Source organism: Struthio camelus, chromosome 5, assembly GCF_040807025.1.
Source record: "Struthio camelus isolate bStrCam1 chromosome 5, bStrCam1.hap1, whole genome shotgun sequence".
NCBI lineage: Eukaryota > Metazoa > Chordata > Aves > Struthioniformes > Struthionidae > Struthio > Struthio camelus.
The window spans coordinates 36,704,894-36,726,670 of record NC_090946.1 but is presented as its reverse complement, the minus strand read 5'-3'; the positions used below and the strand labels follow the sequence as shown (position 1 = coordinate 36,726,670).

At 37.7% G+C, this 21,777-nt stretch overlaps 1 protein-coding gene across 11 annotated transcripts in view; it reads left to right on the top strand.

Moving 5' to 3' along the window:
* Positions 1-1,471: 1,471 nt before the first annotated feature.
* The window catches only part of LRRC4C (leucine rich repeat containing 4C), a 551,925-nt gene continuing 531,619 nt past the window's right edge, over positions 1,472-21,777 (top strand). For all 11 annotated transcript variants that reach the window (XM_068945546.1, XM_009682821.2, XM_068945542.1 and 8 more), the window contains exon 1: positions 1,472-1,783. The gene's annotated coding sequence lies outside the window, so the exon portion shown is untranslated. The remainder of the gene's footprint in view (positions 1,784-21,777) is intronic.

The window sequence follows — 21,777 nt, the reverse complement described above, 5'->3', positions numbered from 1 at the left end:
GTTTGCCAGAACTTATGGTAGCTCTTTTTGATGTAAAGCACCAAACTTGCTTCATGTATCTCATTCAACAGGGAGCTCCATCAAGCATGTTTGGCAGCTCAGATCAATGAATTGAGTTGGAAGTATAAAGAGTTCACTACCAGTCTCATGTAGTTATAACTTCCTATAGCTCTAAGGAGGGGACCCCATCAATTCTGGAGAATGTTGTATTTTTGCTTATCAGGTTCCTGAATGAGTCTCAAAACATTATCAACTGCAAAAGGCTGGAATTATGGGCACCAAATGAGACAGCACCACTTCCATCCTGAACCTGGTGCAGAGCGCCTGAATCCCTTGTGGGAAAGCCAAGGTGATACGACTATTTCATGTTTCATGGAATTGAATTACAGCTAGGATTTATACCTGCTACAGCAGGATGCCCAGTTAATGTACCAGTGAAGGTCTGGTAATTAGGCAGACTGGCTGTTGGACTGAGAACTCTGAACTCCTTTCATGAGTGAAAGGTTCAAGTGGAAGAACAATCCTTGGTAAAGGAGGGGGTTCTCAAGAAACCTCTGTAAATTCATTGCTGGATGTCTGCCTCAGCTAACATGCTCAACACTTCCTACCAAAAAATCCTATTCTCTAAAGAGGGGGGAGGGAAAGTGTGTTACTGTCAAATGATGGATAGCAGAGCAGTGATGTTAAGAAGTCATTCTTATGTCCTGTACCAGTGAGAATTTTGAAGTAACGCTCGAGTCACTTTTGGAAAGAATTTTTGAACCTAATGCACTCTTTGAGGCACTATAGTCCCCCATCCCCCTGCAATTACCACTACTGCTGTCATAATTTTCTAGAGCATTTAATACTCTCCTCTTATCCAAAGTGGAATACAGTTGCTGACTCTGATATACCCGTAAGTGATAATCCAGCTTAATTCCTACGTTCGTGTAGGAAACGGTTCCTGTTCCAGCTGCCAAGAAATCCAGACCACCCCATAGATACATGCATGCGTGTACACACACACGCACAGTATGTAGAATGCCTTGAAGAAACTGTAGCTAACCACCTTATTAGTATTCCTCCCTCCTCTGTGTTTCACTTGCAGCAACAGAGGGCTGAGCGAAATGCAGTAGAACAGGGACAGAGACAGAGCTGGCAATCATCTCTGTGCAGGCTGCTGAATGTAGGGGGTGGGGGGGATGCAGCAAAGCAAGATTAATAACCTTGCCATAATCCTGTGCACCCTGGAAGGAGATACCTCTGATGACTGAGCTGCTCTTGTCTTGATTAATTGGACTGAGTGAATGAGTGGCTGGCAATCCACCTGGTTTGGAGGCGACCCCCTGGTTTTGCTGCTCTTTGAATCCCCTACCCATCTGGGAAGGTAACAGTGAGACATACCATCTGCAGCACACTCAGCAGCTATTGGAGGCTACTGACAGTTTGCACTACAGTGTGTGTGTGTGTGGTGTGTTTTTTTTTTTTTTTTTTTTTTTGCTGAGCAGGAAGCCAGGTATATTGTACAGTAGGATATTTCTGTACTCAAGCTACTGAATTTCACAATCTGGTCTTTCAGCTACCCCCCCACGCTCCCTTTTCCAATCAGCTTTCAGTTCTGGGCTTACTTTTGGCATCCTCTCCTGGAGGCATTTTGCCGGGGGATGGAAGATCAGTAAATGGAACCTTTGAAAACTAATTGTTTTGCTTCTGTGTGACTTAAAGAGAAAAGGAAAAAGAATTGGGTTCAGCTGGAGGAATTAAGATCTCCTTTGAAGAAGTTTAAAGAGGGACTGTACAAAAGGTAAGTCCAGGGTGTTTTTTTATCCCTCCTGCCTCCTACCCCAGTCATTCTTGTTTGTTTGAGCTTGAAAAAAGCCAAAATGTGAGTAGCAGGTGTGTATAGTGTGGTGCATTTCTAAGTTCTGTGCTTATAATTTGCACCCTTCCCCTCTTTTTTCTTTGCTCCCTTTTTTTCATTATCTTCCATTGTAAAAATGTTTGCAAAATGATGATCTGTAGTACTGGGAAGTGTTAGTTAAATAGCACGAGGAAGCTCCTTTGAGCTCAAAGGTTTTCCAATTTCTGTGGAGAAGAAGAATTTTTTTTATTAAACCAGCAAAAATATTTGGAAAGGAATTAGAATCAGCAAGAACTAAAGCTTATGCAATATCTTTAATAGAAGTCTCCCATGTTGAATAAATCTTGTTTAATTTTTCCTCGCATTTTAGTCTGCTCAAATATGATGAATATGCAAGTAAAAAACTGCTGCTGTTAGCTGAAGTAAAAGGTAGCAGAATGGAAATTGTAGTGATCAACAAATCCTCATTGTTATGTGAAGTTCATCTATCTTCCTTGTTAATCTCTTGAATGCTTCATTTTTCTTCAGGCTATAGTGTTTATGAAATATGTAGGGTCAAACAGTAATAATTCCAATGAGAAGGTGTGCCAATAACAAATGTGTTCTTGTTGGCACTGTAATTTTTGGGATGGAGAGCAAGGTGCTAGCAACCAAGTGTTCAGGTGACCTAAGTAAATGTCTTGTCCAGCATGGTTTGTGGTGCTCTAATATTTCTGGAGATGTATTTGTCATATGGTTGTGGTACTTGGTGTTTAAACCTTCTTCACACCTTCCCTTCTTCCCCCCCCCCCCCCCCCCCCCCAACCCTTGCTATTTCTGCAGTATAACTGTTGTGGTCTTTCCCATCTTTCAGTTATTTACTGAAAATAAAATAACACTGCCTCGCAGTAGAATCCGAGCTCTTGTAGTTTTGTTGTTGTTTTTAATTACTGCATTGATAACACTTGGCATTCCCAAGGAGGTGAGAAACGCATCTGTAAATACATTTTGAAGATGCTTGGTTCTCTGAACAGAATTGTTAGGTACTTACTCCTTCTCAATTATATGAATGACTAATATTGAAGTCTTCTATTTGAAGAACCACTGTGTAGCTGATTAGTTAGTGTAAAAAGGTGCAGATGAAAATATAGTTCTACTGAATAGTCAGATGGTGGAGGGGGCTTATGTGTATGCATACATATGTAAAGAAAATGGAGTTTATGCAAAACCTACACAGGTTCATCTTATTTCATGTGTTCTTGTATTTGGTCAATTCAGCACAAAAGTGTAACAAGCCTTCTTGTGAGTCGTCTTGATCCTGTGTTTTAAAGCTTAAACTTAATGAAAAGGCTCTGCTTCAGAGAAATCAAATCACTTTTATGTTATTGCATCCTGTCAGTCAGTCTCTCTATTTGCCACTGGTTTTGCATAATAGCTTTAGAGAGGAATTAAGGAAGAAAGGAAAACTGGTTGTAGGTGTGTTTCCCCTCATTTTCTGGAAGTGATGCACTATCTTGCATGTGGTTTTACTCTGATTATGACAAACAAATCTCTCTGGCCAGGATGCAATTTGCCATAGTCTTAGCTTTGCTATACTTTCCTCAAGCCTTGTTGCATGTAGCACATGGATCCACATACTGGGCAAGGAGTTGTTCTCTCAGTTTTTTTTTTTAAAAAAAAAAAAAAGGGAAACAGTCTGTGTGTAGTAAGAACTTTATTTTTATTTTTTTAAGACAGAATCTGTGTACTTTTTAGGGCCTTACTCCCTTTTAGCTTCACAGCATGCAATGAAGCTATTAAAGCAGTAACATTGACTGGAAGAAAGCAAGAAGGAAACATTCTGCCTGAAAATGAAACAACTTTAATCTCCTGTGGGAGGAGAAGATACGTTTGCTCGACTGGCAATGCTGCATATGTTGTAAAATATAATTTACTGAAGTGTTGCATACCCTAAACTCAGTGGGAGGGTGGTCATCTATATGCTGGCTTCAGTTGAGAGTGCTGGTATCTAAAGCTGGCTGAAATGACAAAGAAAATGTCACTATTCTCTTGGTATGGTGTCAATATAATATTAATCATCCTTCTCATTGACCATCAAGCTGATAGGATTGAGACCAGTGTGGGGTGTGTGGTTTTTTTGATACTATTTGCTTATATACTGCAAACGGTTATTGTACATATTAACAGACTGACTGAATAAAAACCGTAATGCTTCTCTCTCCTGTTCTACCTAAAAGTTTTGATTGTTTTAGTAGACTTAATGAAAAGAACCATTCATGGATTTCAGTTCTGATTTCTTAAGTATGATGTCCTATTTTCTAATTTTTCTTGCTTTGTATATCTTATAATATAAACCTTCTATATAACGTTACCATTTTAGAAACTAACATTGCTCCTCTAATATAAATTTCCTTATGGCAATAATGGAAATGATCAATAACATATTCAGTCCTGTCAAGTTTTATGCAGAAAAATGCTTTAGCAGCAGCTGAACTGTGCAAGAAAGTACTTTTTTCCTTTAATGAGTCTTCTTAAAAGAACACTTTTATAATCCAAAATATTTGTTTTAATGAGTTTCCCACTTTAATTGCGTTTCATGGGTGGGACTGAAGGCGAATCTGGCACTACTTTCCTGTGAGGAATGCATTGTCTTCTGTGTACTGTTCAGGTGCTTGTAGCAGCTCATGTTCCTATATTGTACATCTCACTGGAATTGTGAAGGGAAAGCCTATGAAGCTCTTACTGAACGTATAATAGGGGAAATTTCTAAATGGACATGTGAGATTCTCAAGGGCTGAATTATCTGTCTTAAGAATATGTGGAAGATGAAGAAAATAGAAATTTCTCTTCTATTTTAGTTTCAGTTAGTTGAAGAGCTTTCTTTTCTCATGGCTAAAGTTAGACAAATAGCCACTAAGATTCTCCAGAATATGTTTTTGTGTTCCCAAGGCACAGGATACTTCAAGCAAATTCCTTCTTCCATCTGAAATAAGCTAGACTGACAACTGGCAAGCTGGTTTTGGAGCCCTACACAGGCCACAGGAGGAGAGAATCTACCAGCAATTTCAGGACTTGAACCAAAAGCATAAGCTCTGTGGGATGACAAAATGTATCATTTTGATTGCTGACTTGTCATGATTTAGAATATTGTGTTACGTTAATGTGATGACACCAGGCCTGGCTTTGATACGAGCAGCTGGAAAAGTTGTTTATGAGTAAACACATACATGAATGTGTACTGCTCTAATGGCAAATGATATACTCAAGAGCAAATTCCTGTGGATAGTTAGTTTTCTTATGTCTCTTAAAGAGAATAATTGATAACAAACTTATTGCTCTTAGCCACTCAGGGGAAAAATAAGTTGCAAATGTATCCCTTTGGTTGACCAGTTAGCTGACTGTGGTTAAGTACCCATGCTCTATCACTTATCCTCTCCCCCTCATTCTCTCCCTTTTGATGACAGAGGAAAGGGTTTAGGAATGGAAGGGGTTTGGATCACCAAATCCAGATTCTGAACTGAAAAACAGTCATGTTAAGATGAATTCAAAACTCTTTAGCAGCAGATTAAGGCTAATTAAGCTTCTACTTCCTATATACCTACTTGGAAGTGTGAAAATGAATTTTGCTTGGGAGTTTACTTGTTTTGTTTTTTTCTGTCTTCCCAAAGGCTAGTTGCTTTGGGCTGTTTTATGAAGACAGCTTGTGCTGCTTCCTGCCATCCCAACTTCTGAAGATTGAGGTAGCCAAGAAGGCATCTTTTAGTATGAGTTCCTTAGGATTTTATGAAATAAATGCATATTCTTGTTGAGATTTATGATAAGCATGTGAGGGGAAAAAAATGAATTAAAAAAATGCTGTATCATTCAGCAGTGGTCCAAAAAAAGGAGTGTTAGTGTGGCGCACACATGTGAGTATTTGTTTCTAGGGGCTGTTATTGTTCATTCAGGTTGTTAAGGCAGTGATGGTGACATTCTCCAAGATTCAGATGTTTGGGTGGTATGCTGAGTTTTCTACAGCAATTTCCTTGGGCCGAGGCAGAAACTTACTGTTTCTGCATTACCAAAATCATTTCTGTAGAGATGATGCAGTGCAAGAGCTCTTACTGATGCATTTAGACTGGCTACTAAAATATAGTACTGTGGATGCTGGAGAAGGATAGTAGGCAGAGATGTCTTTGGAAACTGAAGACTTCCTTTCTCAGAACATATGCAGCATAGGCAATTGGAGCAAGGAATCTAGGTCTTCTGCCAGTGTGTATTGAAAAAAGCTTTTGGACTAGGCAGTGACTGTTTTGTAACTTGCTGAAGTCTCTTTGCACAGTTGGCCAACAATGGTAGGTATTCTACTTGTACTTCATGTATTGTCAAGGACTAGTAGAAACATCAGTATAAAACAAAAGCATGATTAAGTTAAGGACTCGCAACTGCAGATATGAAAGGCTTATGTCACCACACATTAGACATAGTTTTGAGCTTAGGACCTGTAGCAGGGAGCTTCTCTTTTAGGCATATTAATCTCCAAACTTCTTCAACAACTTAAGATGTTTTTTTGGTAGGTTAAACTCATGTCAAGTACTCATCAAGTCCAGGGCATATTGGTAATTAGAGGCTGTCTTTTCCAGTTCACTTATTCATGCTGATTGCAAGAACAAGGTTCTATCACTTCTCAGTCTGGCTCCTGTTAAATAGCTGAACTGTTATGAGACATAAATATGGGGAAGTGAGGTGGAGGAAAGTGAATTTTTATTTGCAAGAGTTTACTTAGTTTAGTTCCTAATGGGAGCAAAAGGGTCTACCTTTTTACACCAAGAAGACTTTCTCCTATGATTAAACAGTGTAACGGGGGCTATCACTCCGTGGACAGGTTTTCAATACCCATGTTCTGGATTTGTTTCCAGTTTGTTCACTAGTACATCATCTTCACCGTCTCTTCTGCAAGAATAAGCAAGAAACCAAGGAAAGAAGGAAAGCAAACACTTGCACATGCATGTGTGTGTATGTTTATATAGATATGCATAAGTAGATCATCAGCTTATTTGACCGCTATGACACACTCTTACTTCTAGATAAGATCAGATATGATGCTGCTTTACCTATTGTGTGAGGTGTTCTAATTTATTTTTTGTTTGTCACTTAAGCATTCTTGCAAGCATCATGCAGCTTGCAGTCGAAAGGACAAAGAAAAGGCAGATGTTCTGAAATCATCTCCTATAGAGACCTGCATTGAGACTACATTTGTGTTAATGTCTTTATTTGTAGGACTCTTTCTGGAGCTATTTATTAAAATAACTGTGTTTCATGTAAACCAATAAATCCTTACTATACCCTGACTGAGTTCTTTCAGTAAGAAAATGAGGCATTCAGAAGCTGAATAACCTACCTGCAACTTATTTTCTTGATGCAACCTGCAAGGGTAGGCTTCTCTTGAAAGGTGGGAGATTCAACGGTAAACTTGAGTGGAATGGGCAAAATCAAATGAAGTAGAAAAGAGAAATGAGAGATAACACTGAAGATGAAATTATTGTTATATTATTGCATGGGTGATTTTGGGTTTGTATTGTACATGCAAGAGAACTTATTTTGCATGTAGTGAAAGTGTTATTTAGTTTAGCTTGAAAATGTAAGCCCTGATTTTTTTTATAGGGAATCTGAGCTACTCTTCCTTATGTAAAGTAATATGCGTAATATTGATTCAGAATATATCTTCCTGAAAACATTATCTCACCATAGACTATTCCATTGTTGTACAACAGAGTTGTAAACACTAATTTAAAGAAGTAATGTTTTTTCTGTTAACCTATGCAATCATTCTTGACATGTGGAAGCATAATCTGCTTCTGAAAGCAGGTGGGATGAGGTATGTTATTTAGGCACGTGTCTGGGGCAAAGTAGTGCATCCTATATGAGAGGAAGGCTCTAAGGCCAGGAGAGCAAGAAGCTTAATGTAGTCAAAAGTTTTATAGGTATGCAGGAAAACTAAGTTTAGGTGTGAATCCATTAATTCTCCCAACAGTTAACGTTTGGAGTAGCTGAACACGAAAAGCATTTGCAGTAAAACCAATGCCAAGTGAGATCTTAAGTCAAAGCTATGTAAGCTTTAAGATTTCTGGTGACTACAAAATTTATAAGTGATTATATATTATCAGCTCTAGAATTTGTATTAATCCAGTTCAGCCAAATTCCTTTATAACTTGGTTGTCAGGCAGTAAATACCATATGTGCTCCTTCTCCACTTCGTGTTTCATATTGAGTTTGATCTGAATGACTTTTTTGCCCCTGAATTTTCAGTAGCTGCCTTTAGTCTATAGATCTGGTTGTAGCAGTACTACTCAGATGCTCCTCTTGCTCTCATGTAATATAAAGTAGAGTGTTGGCCCGTTTTACTGGGGAACAAAACGGCCTCAGTGAGCAGGGCTTGCCGTAGTCTGTCTTGGCTCTGTATTATGCAACTAGCTTGTGATTTAGCTCAGGGGTGAGTGAGAGAAAACAACCTGATTTGTCAAGCTTTCCTTTTTCTCTGTTGTCACTGATATTTGTTGGTTGTTGCAGTAGCCTGGTGCCCTCCTTAGACAGAAGTCGCAACCCTTCCAGACCATGAAAGATCTCTTCAAATTGGGATTCCCTTGACAATCAGCTTTGTAGTCTAAGCAGCTTCATGCAATACTGAGAACAGTGACAGGAGAGAGAGGTAACAGGGAGACTTCTTATATTATAAATACTTTGCTTGGCAATGTGTGCTTAAGGGTCGTAAGCTGCCTAGAAGAGTCTCTTAATCTGCTTTAATTCTCATGTTCTTTCTTTTCCTGAAGTAGCGGAGATGCAAGGTCTTTCCTTAAATTAACAGAAGTTCCACATCTGCCTCCAGATCTCTCAGGGTCTCTGTTTTCTAGTGTACTGTCTTGGGATGCCACTAATACGTGAATCATCATCAGTCTGGAATTACTACTTTAGATTGTCCTATTTTTGGAGATAAGCATCTTTGCATTTCTACCTACAGCTCAGTGTTTTCCCTTGCATGCAGAATGCTCACCACCAGGCAAGTGGTGTTAATTATCCTGTTTTCCTGTGTGGGATGTGTTAGATTAGAAGTTTAGAAACAGGATAAAATTCCCTTGATCCTATGAATTTCCTCTTCTGAGGACTTGTGTGAAGCTCTCCAAAAGTAGTAGGTTTAAGACTGTGAACCATCTCGTTTAACACAGGAGATGCATGCCCAGTTGGGCACACTCAGTATATAGAAAGACAAGGAAAATAGATGCCCCATTTCTGTAGAAAATTTACTAAAAAGTCTTTCTAGAATACTTATTTTTGTGTAACACTTGTTCTCATTTAAAATCAAAACTCTGCTGTGAATCTCAAGAGTTTTGGTGGTTATTCTGTTTGGAATTTAATGGAACCTTTTGGAACTTAGGTCTAGCAATGGAGAAGTCTAATTTTGTCATGTCGTCTTTGGCTATAGACATAGTTCAACTTACCTCCTTGTTTGTGGCTACATGTGAGCCAGTCTGAAGTCTTTCCTTGTGCTGTCAGCAGAAAACATGCTGTTTTTTGCCTTAACTCCCCCTGCCCCACCATGTTACCCTGTAAGGTTTAGGGAAAGAAGCCTCAGGAACAAAATGTAGTAGTTAGTGATGATCCTTGAGGATCCAGAGGAAGTAGAAATGGATAAAGCTACTACTCTGATATTTATAGGTATAAACTTTGCTAGTGGGAATGAACTGTGTGTTATATTAAGGAGGAGATGGTGCATTTTGGAAAGTCATGATTTTTCTAAGTCTGTGAATATTTGAGGAAATACTATGCATTTTTGTATGTATCCTAAGGAATTATTTTGTTTAAAAGTATTTTATTCAGATTAAATGTGTCTATTGTATGACTAAAATAATCCTCCCTTTGTCAGAAGTCATGCCTTAGCATATGAAACTTGTAAATGCTTTTATTTTTGAATGTTGCTGATAACTGCCCCTCCCTTCCCACTCACCATTTTGTTTAACTCTTACACTAGAAGGCCACTTCTAGGTTCTTGTCTAGATCCTCAGGCAGTGTAAATGGGTAGATAGTTTCAATAAGGATCATCTAAACAGTACTTTTCAAATGTTAATGCACTTCTGCAATCACTTTCAGCTTAAGTGCATTTAGTTATTTTAAACCTCATGAAAGCACCACAAGAAGCAGTGGAGGAAAAAGTCACTAGTGGTAGAAGAGCTCTGATGTTGTATTTGACTGTAATAGGACAATACAAATACTAGAAAACACTGAGGATTTAAGGTTATGCAAGGTTTATACCATTATTACTAATGAGAAAGGAAATTGCCATTTGGTGTAATACTCTTTGAATTTTTCATACTACAAGGAAGGAAAACATTTTAATTGCTTCATTTTTCTAAAGCAAATGATGAATGTGCTCCTGGTTTTAAGGAAGCTATCCTCTTAAGAGGAGGTAAAACCTATTACACTAGCTAATACAGTTGGAAAAAGCAAAAGACTATCGGTTATAATACAAGCCTCTTGGATATGAAGATTATTTTTTATTAAGTTTTGTTTGAAGTCTTATTTGACTTAATGTCACTCTGATCCACATTGCCTTTTTTTTGTTTTTTTTTGCTTGCTCTGTGACCTCTTTTCCTGTATGGAGAAGAAAGTATAGATTTACATACTGTGTAGACTACCAAGTTTCTGAGCTATTGCACAGCATATTCCTAACTGAGCTGGTAATTGCTCCCCCAATGCATGGCTCTTACCCTTCAAGACAGAAATGAGAAGCTTCCCTTCCACCATCTTGACAGTTGTGCTGTTTCAGACTAACTTATTTACTCTGTGTTGCAGTAACAAATATCCTTAATGACATTTTATTATGTATGCAATGCCCTGGTTTCATATGATGAAGAAATGCTTTTACTTGCTTAGGCTTTCAATCTCTGCTTGCAGGCACTCTGCAAGAAGTTGTTGTTTTTTTTTTTAATTTATTGTTGAATGACTATGTAAATACTGTCATTTCATGAAACAAAGCAATATCTCCCTTCTGAGATCATACTGTTGAAGTTGAAACAAAACAGGATGTAAAATCAAGGTAGTGCAGTAAGGGTCAAAGCTGTCATTCAGGTTATGTGGTCTTTTGTTACCGGTGACCTTAAAAGTCAAAACTGTTCTATTAAGCTGCCCTTCCATAAGGAGGTAGTGAGGATCAGAACACTTGGCATAGTTCCACAAATGGCATAGTCTTGCTGTTTGTTAGGCAAGCTGTTGCCTTCTGCATTACTTTCAGCAATTTAATGGGTTTGAGATTATATTGTGTTAGTGTAGAGCAGAGATGACAAAGAAGTGGTTTGAGGTACCTATAGCCAAACTGCTTTCACTGATGAGACTGACAACTATGTTAAATGAGAAGACAAGAAAGGTGGGTCACTACATCAAAAGAGTAGGCAGTAAAACTGCCCTCATGTTATTTAAGATATAAGGTGGTGCTAGAATGCTAGTCAGGTGAATCTTGTTTTTAACATTGATTCAGTCTCTTGCTGGTGTGCTTGCCTGCCCTATATTGGGGCATGGAGATTAAATGCACAAACAGCTTCTAATTTATTTATTTTTCCTCAAACCAGCTAGTGCAGGAGTAAGTTGAGAAGCATTGAGCAAGAGTAGAGTCACTAAACCCATCAGGAAGTTTTGCCATGCTGGGCCAGAGAACAGGCCTCGCTCCCTGTTGTTCTTGTGCACCCCCTGGCTCCCAGCAGGTATGGTGTCACGAACTGTGCTCTGGAATCACAAAGTTGGCTGTGTTCCCCAGATGGTAAAATGCAAGAAAAACAACTGTGGAATCAGTTTAAATAAGAGGTGAATATTTGAGAGCCCATTTGGGTGGTTTGCTGCTTGAACTGTTCCCCAGCTACATAGTGAAACCTGGGGACTGAGTCCTCTTTGAGGACAGTGACGACAAAAACTCAAAACAGCCGCAGCACGCGGTAGCAGTGGGGCTTAGAGACTCTATAGCAATTCGGCCAGCTGGTCCCAGCAGAGGATCCATCTGCAGTGTTTGATAGTGAAATGAGACCTGTGGCAGGAGTCTTCAAGAAAAGAAGGCTGCAATACATGAATCTACAGCTTTAGATTTAGAGAAATCTCTCTTCCTTAAGGTCTCTATAGCCTTTAATAAATTGAAGGCTTCCATAGAAAAGTAAGGTTGTGTAGTGATTATTCTTAAATTTATAGAATGTAATAAATATTCATATATCACTTTTCTGTAGGACTTGTTGAATCATACTGTGGCATTTAATGTTTGGGATGTAATTCGCTAGATTTGATGAGAGGGCCCAAAAATAGAAAATTGTGATTAAAAAATAAACTTTTTTCTGTATGTGTCCTTGAAGAACAGATATATTTACTTTTAGGGTTTTATATATAGAGTTTGTGTACAAGAACAATCTAAGTTTTTACTCCATCACCTCTGTTGTAGTACAGAGGCTACCTTTTAAATGCTGACTAGATTTGCTGTTGACCTTACTTTCGTATGTAAGGCTTCATCCTCATTGGGTAAAAGGAATGTTACAGCAGCAAAATTGGAAAAGGGTGTTTGGGGTAGGGATTGAAGCAGGGGGAGAAGTTCATAGAGACTGCTTTGACTTCTATTTCTGGAAATTAATGCTTTAAAACCTTAAAAGGAGACTTTTTATAAAGGAGATGAGTCTGATTTCTCATAGTTTGTCATTTCAATGGGAAATTCATTTTTAACTGAACGTCTGCTTTGTGGCTTTTCTTCAGCTTTGTGGCTCTGACTGAAACTGCTTTGTGGATTCATGTTTATTCTACCAAAACTTTACTTTAGAGAAAAATAGGAGGAAGGTGAAGGGCTGCAGTAGTGTTAGAAAATCCTGATTCAGCACTTGCAGAAGGGAACAACTGTTATGTGGGTGTTTTATGTTTTTGGTCCTTCTACATAATAGAGGCAAAACTGAAACAACCTATGTATCAACCTTTTTTTTTCTGGAAGAAGAATATTCAGAAAAGTGTTGAAATGCATGATCTTTTCCTAATCAGAATAAAGAGAAGCATTCGATCCTTCAAGATAGCTACTTCCACCTTATACACAGATCTAACTTAGATGACAAAATTAATAACACTTTAGTCTTATCATGATTTTGTTGCTGTTGGAACAAGGTTGTATCTGTATCAATATTTTGGACTACTTTGTGTGAAGTAACTTGAGATTCACTTCCTGTTTCATGAAAGGCAAATACCATTTGCCTTTCTGCTCTGTTAATTGTTTTCTAGCACTGTGCAACACTGACTTCTCTGACTTTGGCCAGGGAATAGCAGACTTTCTTTAGAGTTGCATTTGTATTCTGATATCTATGATTAGGAATAACATGAAGAAATAGATGCATTTGTGTGTGCATGCATATATATATATATATATATATATCTCTATATGCACAAAAGGTTCAGATGCTTCTGTTACTTTCACTCATTTCTGCTACAATAGAAACAGATTTTTCTGTTCAAAGTAAATTTTGGCACTTCTGAGGTGAACAAATAGCGGAATTTTTTAGGTGATGCTTTCTTCCTTTTTCTGCAGCCCACAGAGATGATGTCAAATGTCAACTAAGGAGACAAAACCAGCGGCGGATTCCCCCCCCCACCCCCTTTACCACTACAAACTGGTTGCAAACTTTGCTTACTGTATTCTTTTGTCTCCTTCCTTATAGGAACAGATAAACATGTTCTTTCCTCTGCCCAGGCTGTGGTATTTTTTTTTGTATTTTTTTTTTTTGAAATGTTGCATCTGCAGCTAAACACAAGATGACACCATTTCAGTAAGCTCTATCTCAACTCTAAATCTTTTGACTTTCCCCTTTGCTGTCTTCACTGGACTCCTTACCGAGGTTTATCATGATGTGAAGTAGGCACTTCAAAAATCAGCTTGTTTTCTTTGTGACCTGGAGCTCCTATGTGCCTAACTTTTAGAGAAGCACGATTGCAAAATTCAGTTTATCATGGCACAGTATAAGCCTTAGGAGCACTAGGTTACCAGCAGGCCTTATGAAGCAACAGTTCAGCATGATTTCCTCTCATCTAATTACAACTTAAAACAGAATGAAGTGGATAAGAAGCCCTGAGGGCACTTCCAAGTGGAATTTGGGAGTAGCTGTAGCTTGCCATGCTTCCTTATGAACGCTAGGTGTTGCTGTGGATCTACGCTGCCTCGAATTCAGAAGCATTCCCAGAGCAGAAGCAAATTTTGTTTCTTAAGGATATCCTCCTAATTCTGAATTGCTTACCTCATTAAAACAGAGTTCCTCTAAGCAAACATAAGGTAGCTGTTCTAACAACTAATTATTTCATTAGCTGCATGTATTGATGTGACTTAATATGCTTACAGGCAAGTACATCAATCCAATAAAAATCAAATGAAATGTGTTCACTACCTTTCCTAACCCCGCCTCCCCCCCTCTTTTCTCATGGCATTAACTTCTCTAGTACTGAAGTTTAACTTCCTTATTACTCTTTTTTTGAACTAAAAAGCTAACTACAGTCCAGGGCATCAGTAGTCTTGTTGGGAAGAGAAACTGAAAGCAACTTGATTTTTGGTGAATCAGTTCAGTAAGCGGGGGAGGAATTGAACAGCTGAACAGTAATCTAAGCTTATTTGAGACACTGATCAGCCAAAAAGAAGGCCTTGTTTTCTAGGGCAAAAGTCAGGTTTTTGTTTTTCTGGTGCATTAACTTATTGATCTCTGACCTTTTTACTTGTTTTGTCAGGTTACCAGACTGACTAATGTGAACAGTCAGTAAGTCATTTCTGCCTCCCTGTATGTGTTAATGGTAGAAGTTACTGTTTAAGTTACCTGGTTCCATAAAGGAGGGAGGTTAACAGATTCTTACAACAATGTTAAACGATGAGTGATGGTTATTTATACTTGGAACAAATAATGTTAAAATCATAGAAATTCTCTTCTTTGCGGAAGAACATAGATTCCTTTCTTCTCCTCCACCCCTCTTTCTCCACCCCCCCTTCTTTTCTGCATACTTTGCTCCATCACAGGATTTTCTTGCTGGCATGGATTTAGTTAGGGTAGAATGTCAGAAAGTAAATGACAGTACTTTGAACCTATATAGTGCTTTTCAAACTGGAATTTCTTTCTTATGTAGTTTCTAAATACAGAGCAAAAATTTACTGTCAAGTTCAAGAGAAATTAAACTATGTAATTTCAATATGATAGTCTGCATCTAGCTAAATTAATGCCTAATTTAGAGGGTGAACATAGTAGTATGAATGCATTTTTCTCATACAATTTCACAAATGCAAGTTATTTTCCTACTCTGTATAACATAAGCTATTTTAAATAAGTAACTAATGTAGATCATGTGCTTCACTTTTCTTTGTGAAATATTTTTACATCACAATATGGACCAGTAAAGTGTGGATACCTCTGGGTATACTCACAACAGCTGTTTAACCATCTAGTATGGTAATGACAGGATGGAAGCTGGAGGAATATGTAACAGCCTGTGTATGTGATAACCTACAAACCTAACCAGAGGATTATGTTAATTACTTCTTTCTTTAAAGAAAGATCAATTATAATATCTTCATGTTGAATCAGCTGAAATTTACTTTACTGCTTTGTTCAATGAAGGAAACAAAAATAGCAACAGTAAAAAGCCCTTTACTGAAGTTGCTTAGTTAAATCTTCGGTATGGCGAGAAGAGCAATTGGAGGTGCTATTGCATTGATTGTGGTGCTAACCTGAGACTTGGGGGTGAATAGACTAGCTGGCTGCTTATGCTTGAATAGATAATAGGATTAGTTATCCATAGGTGTCAGAAAAATCCTGCTGAGATTAATATCACATGCTTCAGAACTTTTATTTCAGGACTCCTGTAAATTCTACTTTATGTAATCGCATTACTCTTAACTGGGTCCTGTTTTTAAGGTTCTCCTGAAGTTATCAGGCTTTCCAACTTCAAGACCTTAAATCTGCAATTCTATCCTAAATTAAAATTCTTTACTTAAATGCTAGTATAAGGGCTAAACTTCTTGCAGATTCCCACAGTTGTAAAATATTGAAGTGAGGTTAAAATCATCTCTGTTTAGACCTGGGCCATATAGAAGTTATGATCATGAAAGTATGTCCGAGTATCTATCAGGCTACCAGTCATGTCCAGTTTCTAGCACTTCAGAAAGTGATGACATACCTGTGGTGAACCTAATTAGCAGTATAACAGTGTATGTGACTGAATGTGAGTAAGTTTTTTTTTTTTTTCATTTCTGTGTTAATCAACCTGATCTCTAAAGTACAATATCTTATTACTGTTGTCTAGCATGTAGAACTCCTCTTGCTATAGGAAACTCTACAGGCTGGCTTGTACAGATGGATTAAATGATTACATAAATATCTAATGTCTATGAATCCAGTAGTAAGAAGAAACACTAAGTATGATTATATTTTCAGATTGAGAATAAAATTAATGTATTTTGGTATTAATTCCCTTTTTCTTTCAATTTTCAAACACCCCCCAAAACTGAAGTGGAGATGTCTGACGTTTTGTGAGCTTAGAGAGAATAGTCAGTCCTTCAAATCTTTAGACCTTTCTTGAAGTGTTGTGCAAACAGGCTTTCATTTTGTTTTGTTTTTTTTCTCCTCCAAGATTTCTTTCAATTTATCCAAATTTATGCGAGAACGAACCATCAGCCTTTGCTTTTCTGAAAACACATCACTTATTGTGGCAGCTGTTTAAGTGGTAGCTGATGCCATGGCTTTATATGAAAGGCCATAATGCAAATCAAAACCATATGCACAGAGGACCATAATACATCTGCTGCTGGTAATAAGATGCATTAGCATCATGGAAATGATCCTATTCCTAACATACACAGGGGAAAGGGTGAAAGATGGGTGTTTGTAACAAGATGTACTGGAGATTTTATGTCTGTAAAACACATTAGGTATTAAAAATGTTTCAGCATCCTAGTGATTAAAAACAGTAAGTTATAACTCTTCAGACAGAAAATGATTGCTGTTTTGGCACTTCTGGTGAGATTTTGTGATAGAATAACATTTTAGGAGCTCCTTGCTACAAAGCCAATGCTCAATCCATGCATCACCCTTTCATAAGGGGAGTCATCTTGGATGTACAGGATCTTCTTTGAGTTGGAAGTCCAGCCCAAAACTGCACGTTGCTATTACTGGGAGTTGCCACTTAGGAAAAACCTTTCTGCATATTTAAATTGTATATACGGGATAAACTTGTAATGAAATAAGCTATGGTTTAACTCAATGCTACAACTTAAGGTATTTATATTTGTTTCCTTAAGGATACTTTAAGGATGAAGAAACAGCTAATCAGGTGATAATTCACTTCCAAATAACTCTGCAGAAGCATTAGAACAGAGACATGAATTAGAAAATCACAATTTTGTCTATTATCTTTTCTTTAGATCTGATGAGAGTAATATCAGAATCATGGCGTTGCAGCTTTCAGCACTGTAATTGATCCCCTCTTGCTTAGAATCAGGCCATTCTGATTAATGGTTTGTGTAGGATTTTTTTTCCTGAAAATAGCTACAATTAGTGCCAGTTATGTTTTTCTCCTTCTGCCCCACTCTTTCTTTTCTTATCTGTATAAACTTCATACTCTTCAGGGAAGAAAGGCATTTTTCTTTTCCCTCTAGAAATCTCACTTGACATTTAGCAAGGGACATTTGTAAGAATGTCAGATAAGAGCTGTTTGCTGAAGTTTCACCACATTCATTCAGCTGAACAATATCTATTGTTAAGAGCCATAATTATTATGAACAGATTTAAGAGGACAAGCTTATTGCTATACTTTGGCAATGTGCTTTTGGGCTGCTGCTTACACAGTAGTAATACTTGGCGTGTTATATGGTTCTTTAACTTTACAAATACTGACTGATTAAATGCATTAGAGTCTATCCCTTATTTGGGGGTGGTCAGTAAGTAACTGTGCTTCATTTACATAGTACAACCTGTGCGATTTTAGATTCATAATGATAAGCAACAGATACAAACATGACATAATAAGGGTTGTGAACAACTTTTCAAGGTGTGAAAATGACTTGCTTGGTGCTGTTTTAATGAATTTGGGTCAGGTCCTGATCATTAAGCTGTGCATGTGTGGTACAGATCTAACTCTCTAGAGAGCTGTCAGTTCTTCTAGGTCGATTTTTGTATCACTGGTTTGTCTCCTATGTTTTAGATGCATTTTCGATTTGGAGTTGACAAAGATCTAGTTGGTCTTCTGCAGATATTGCTGCACTATTTTATTTTCTTTAGTTTTTGCTGCTTATGTCTAAGGAAATGTATCAAGAAAAATGGTGTGAAGTGATGCTTTAAGGCTATTGACTAGGTTTAACTTCACCGTATTGACTAGGTTTAACTTCACCGTATTGACTAGGTTTAACTTCACCGTATTGACTAGGTTTAACTTCACCGTATTGACTAGGTTTAACTTCACCGTATTGACTAGGGGAATTTAGTAAATATAAAGCTGTTCTTGATAAGAGAAAACAGCTCAGATGTGGCTATGCAGACAAAATGAGGCGATGCCAGGCAACAGATTACCCTACTAAAGCTGCTGGAAGCTGCAAATAGTGAATGAGAAGTTCCAGAGGCCAGAGAAATTCAAACAAATTGAGCTTCGGAGCTACAAGTGTGCAGTAATCTCATTCCAACTGCATATCTTGCCCCACAAGATAATCTAGAGTTCCTTGTGATGGCCGCTCTGGAAGGAGCGTAATGGAATTGCCTTGAGGTGTTTGTGCCTGTGTGGTGCATGTGTTGTCTGTTTGGTTCTCCTTTTTACTGTTTTTTAAAACTTTTTTGAATGTTTAGCGAGCCAGGTGTATGATGTATGGGAAACAGAAGATGCCTGTGACTAATGATGATATACTGTGGATAACTTTTTTTATCTATTATGTAAACAGCTCTGGGCAGCTAAGTAATCAAATAAGTACTTGAGCCTAGGCTCTAGTGACTATTTGTGCTAACTGATTTAAAAGAAAGAAAGCTGAATTATAGCCTTAGAGGTAATTAGGCTGTATGTTAGAAAAAGCATGCATCTGGCCAGCTGTCTTTCTCTATCAAACGTACATGACAGAATGTGATAATGTTTTATCTATGCGTCTTGTCTATATGATGGTAGTAAAGCTAGAAATCATGAGACGGCTGTGTCAAAGCTCTATCTTTCTCATCTTTTTCAAAGGAAGAATGTCCCAGCTGTAAAGTACTTTTTTATCATCCATCTATGTAGTTTATGGAAGTGGGAGAAATATCTGTCTTTAAATTTCTCTAAGTTTGGAGTGAGATGATTGCAAATGAGTTCTAATATGCAAATTTAGAAGCATCTTAAATTTTGTAACTTACTATTTGAGTATTCATATATACATCATTGTCAAGAGTTATGAAATAATACTTAGCTGATTGAGGTTACTAGTAAACTGAAATATGCTCAGAACAGATGTACAGAGCTTGAAACTGTATGTCATACTGAAGCCTTTTAGACTTTAGACAATTTCCAAGAGATCTCAGATGGAGTTTTAGACTTTGTGTGCCCGTTTTGATATACAAACATAATTTACTTTGAAAAGTTCTCCATGCTTATTCAATCTTATTGTGGCATTAATAGCTATATTTGTTTCAAGAGACTTGGGTGTATAATAATAATGCACAATAACTCTTGATGATCTGACCTTTATTTGGACACATGAATGAAAACAGCTTTTGAAAATTTAAGCTTTTTTTTCCTCTGGTCTTGTTTAGATTCAGTGATCATGTAACTTAAATTTTAGCTTAATGCCTTCTTTCCTGCTCTGTTTATCAGCTTTTTTGTGCAATGTGTTGGTGGTGATGTGATTCTGTGGTTGATGCACTGATATAGCTGAGAAATTATTATATGTCTCTGGCTTGAGTAGTTAGTCAATCAGGCATTGCTTTTCTTTCAAGGCCTGTGGTGCTGATAAATAAATATCAAGTAGTTCAACCACCTTCCTGTTAGCTTGCTGCGGGCCTCTTTTGGAGGAATTACCTGAACTGACCCTGGATTCCATTGCGACTTTTTGTCTCTGAATTGAAGATTTTGGTTGGGGTGGGGGTATTCTTTCTATGATTCCTGTCTACTTACCTAGTTGCTGAGGTCTCATGTTGTTGAGGATTGTATTTAATTTTGGAACCATTTCTGGTGATATGGGGCATATGGTGGGAGGGACTAATTTACTGTGAGGCTAAAAGGTAAGCAGATCAAAGGACAGTCTTCATTCCATGTAGCCATTGGCTCGGAAGGATATTGGGATAGCATCTAGTCCATGTATCCCTTCACAGAAGGAGCAATCATACCCCATGTCTCTTTTGATGGACCCTAACTTGTTTTTGAAGACCTAATGATGAGACTATACTGCCTCCCTAAGCAAACTTGTCCTTCATGTGAAGCTAATAACTTCTACAGGCAACTTATGACAGCTTGAATATTATGACTATGACTAATATTAATGCTGCCAGTGCCCCTCATTCACCCACCCACTCATCCTTACTCAGCATGTATGTGATGACTTCACAAATTATGCTCCTCTAATTAAAGCATGATAAATTCTATTGGAGATTAACATTCCTTAGCCTAGTACCTAGTTCCCATATTCTGCTTTAAAAGGGGTGAGTCAACTGCTGGGAAAACGTCAGGGTTCTGTTTCAGTCAGGGCTAGTTCTGGAGAGATTGCAGGCATTTCATCTGAGTAGTATGAGGAAAGAGGCAGTGGTTAAGGACAATCATGTGAACAGCTTGTTTTTAGGATTTAATTTCTTCTTAGTATCTTGTAGTTCATGATCTGAAGTAACTTTCCCTGTAACCATGTTATCTTCCTTCCAGCAACGAAGTACTTTCGTAAATGTCACATAATGAATTTGATGCTACCTTATGTGGTAGGGATAAGTTTCTGTACCCAAAACATAGTGCTATCTGCTCTTACTTCTTACCTGGTATCCTATCTGTATCAGAGGAAAACAGCTGAAGAAGTTACTTAAGAGGGGAAATGAATCAAAGAATGCTATGCATACATTTTGTGTGTGCTCTCAGCTATCTTTAGTTACTTAGTGTTCTTGGGATTCAGCTTACAGCCTATTATATCGCTTTGCTAAAGTCTTTCTGGTAGACTTTAGTAGTTTTTCAGTGCTTACTTGTTGTCTTATCTAATATCCAAATGCTGACTTGTCTATATGTGTCAGGAGTGAATAAGAATTCAAAGAATTTAAAAGGTGATTGGAGGTAAACTTTCCTCTGTGTCAAACTTTTTTCTGAGGTAGTCTTCCAAAAAATGGACTTTAATCGGAATATTTTGGTTAATGATAGTGTATAGAACTTAATTGGTGCAAATGAATTGCAACTGTGGTATAATCACTATTCAGTAAATCCTCTGTAGATAAAGATCCTCTGCAGATCTATTGACCTAGGCAGTGACTGGACAGGAGAACATGGGATGGAGGTGTTCTTTCATAAGTATTCATTGAGAGTCTCAGGATCCTGAGGATCTGAGGTTGGGCAAGATGGGAATCCTGCCAGTTCTTGAAAACCAAGTCTTGCACAAGCATCCCAAGCTAAGTGACCTCCTTGTTTATTTCCAAAATTAAGTACTCTATCTACTTTGATCAGCTATATGCATTTCTCCCTTTTACTTATGAAGTCTCCATAATGTAGCTGTATCTTGCTTATTAGTTTCTGTTAATTTTTTCTGTTCATCAAATTTCTCTTCACAGTCAGTTACACCAGGTAGGTGCCCTATAAGATGAATCAAGTTGGTGCTAAAACTTGGGAGTCTTTTATCTAGACTATGCAAATGATGGCTTTCCAATGGTCTTGGCTTGAATTTCTACATGTTAATTTCTGACTTGTAGTTTTGCCACTTAAAATCTGCCTCCGCTTTCTGTAAAGTGGAAAAGATAGTGTTGTCAGACTCT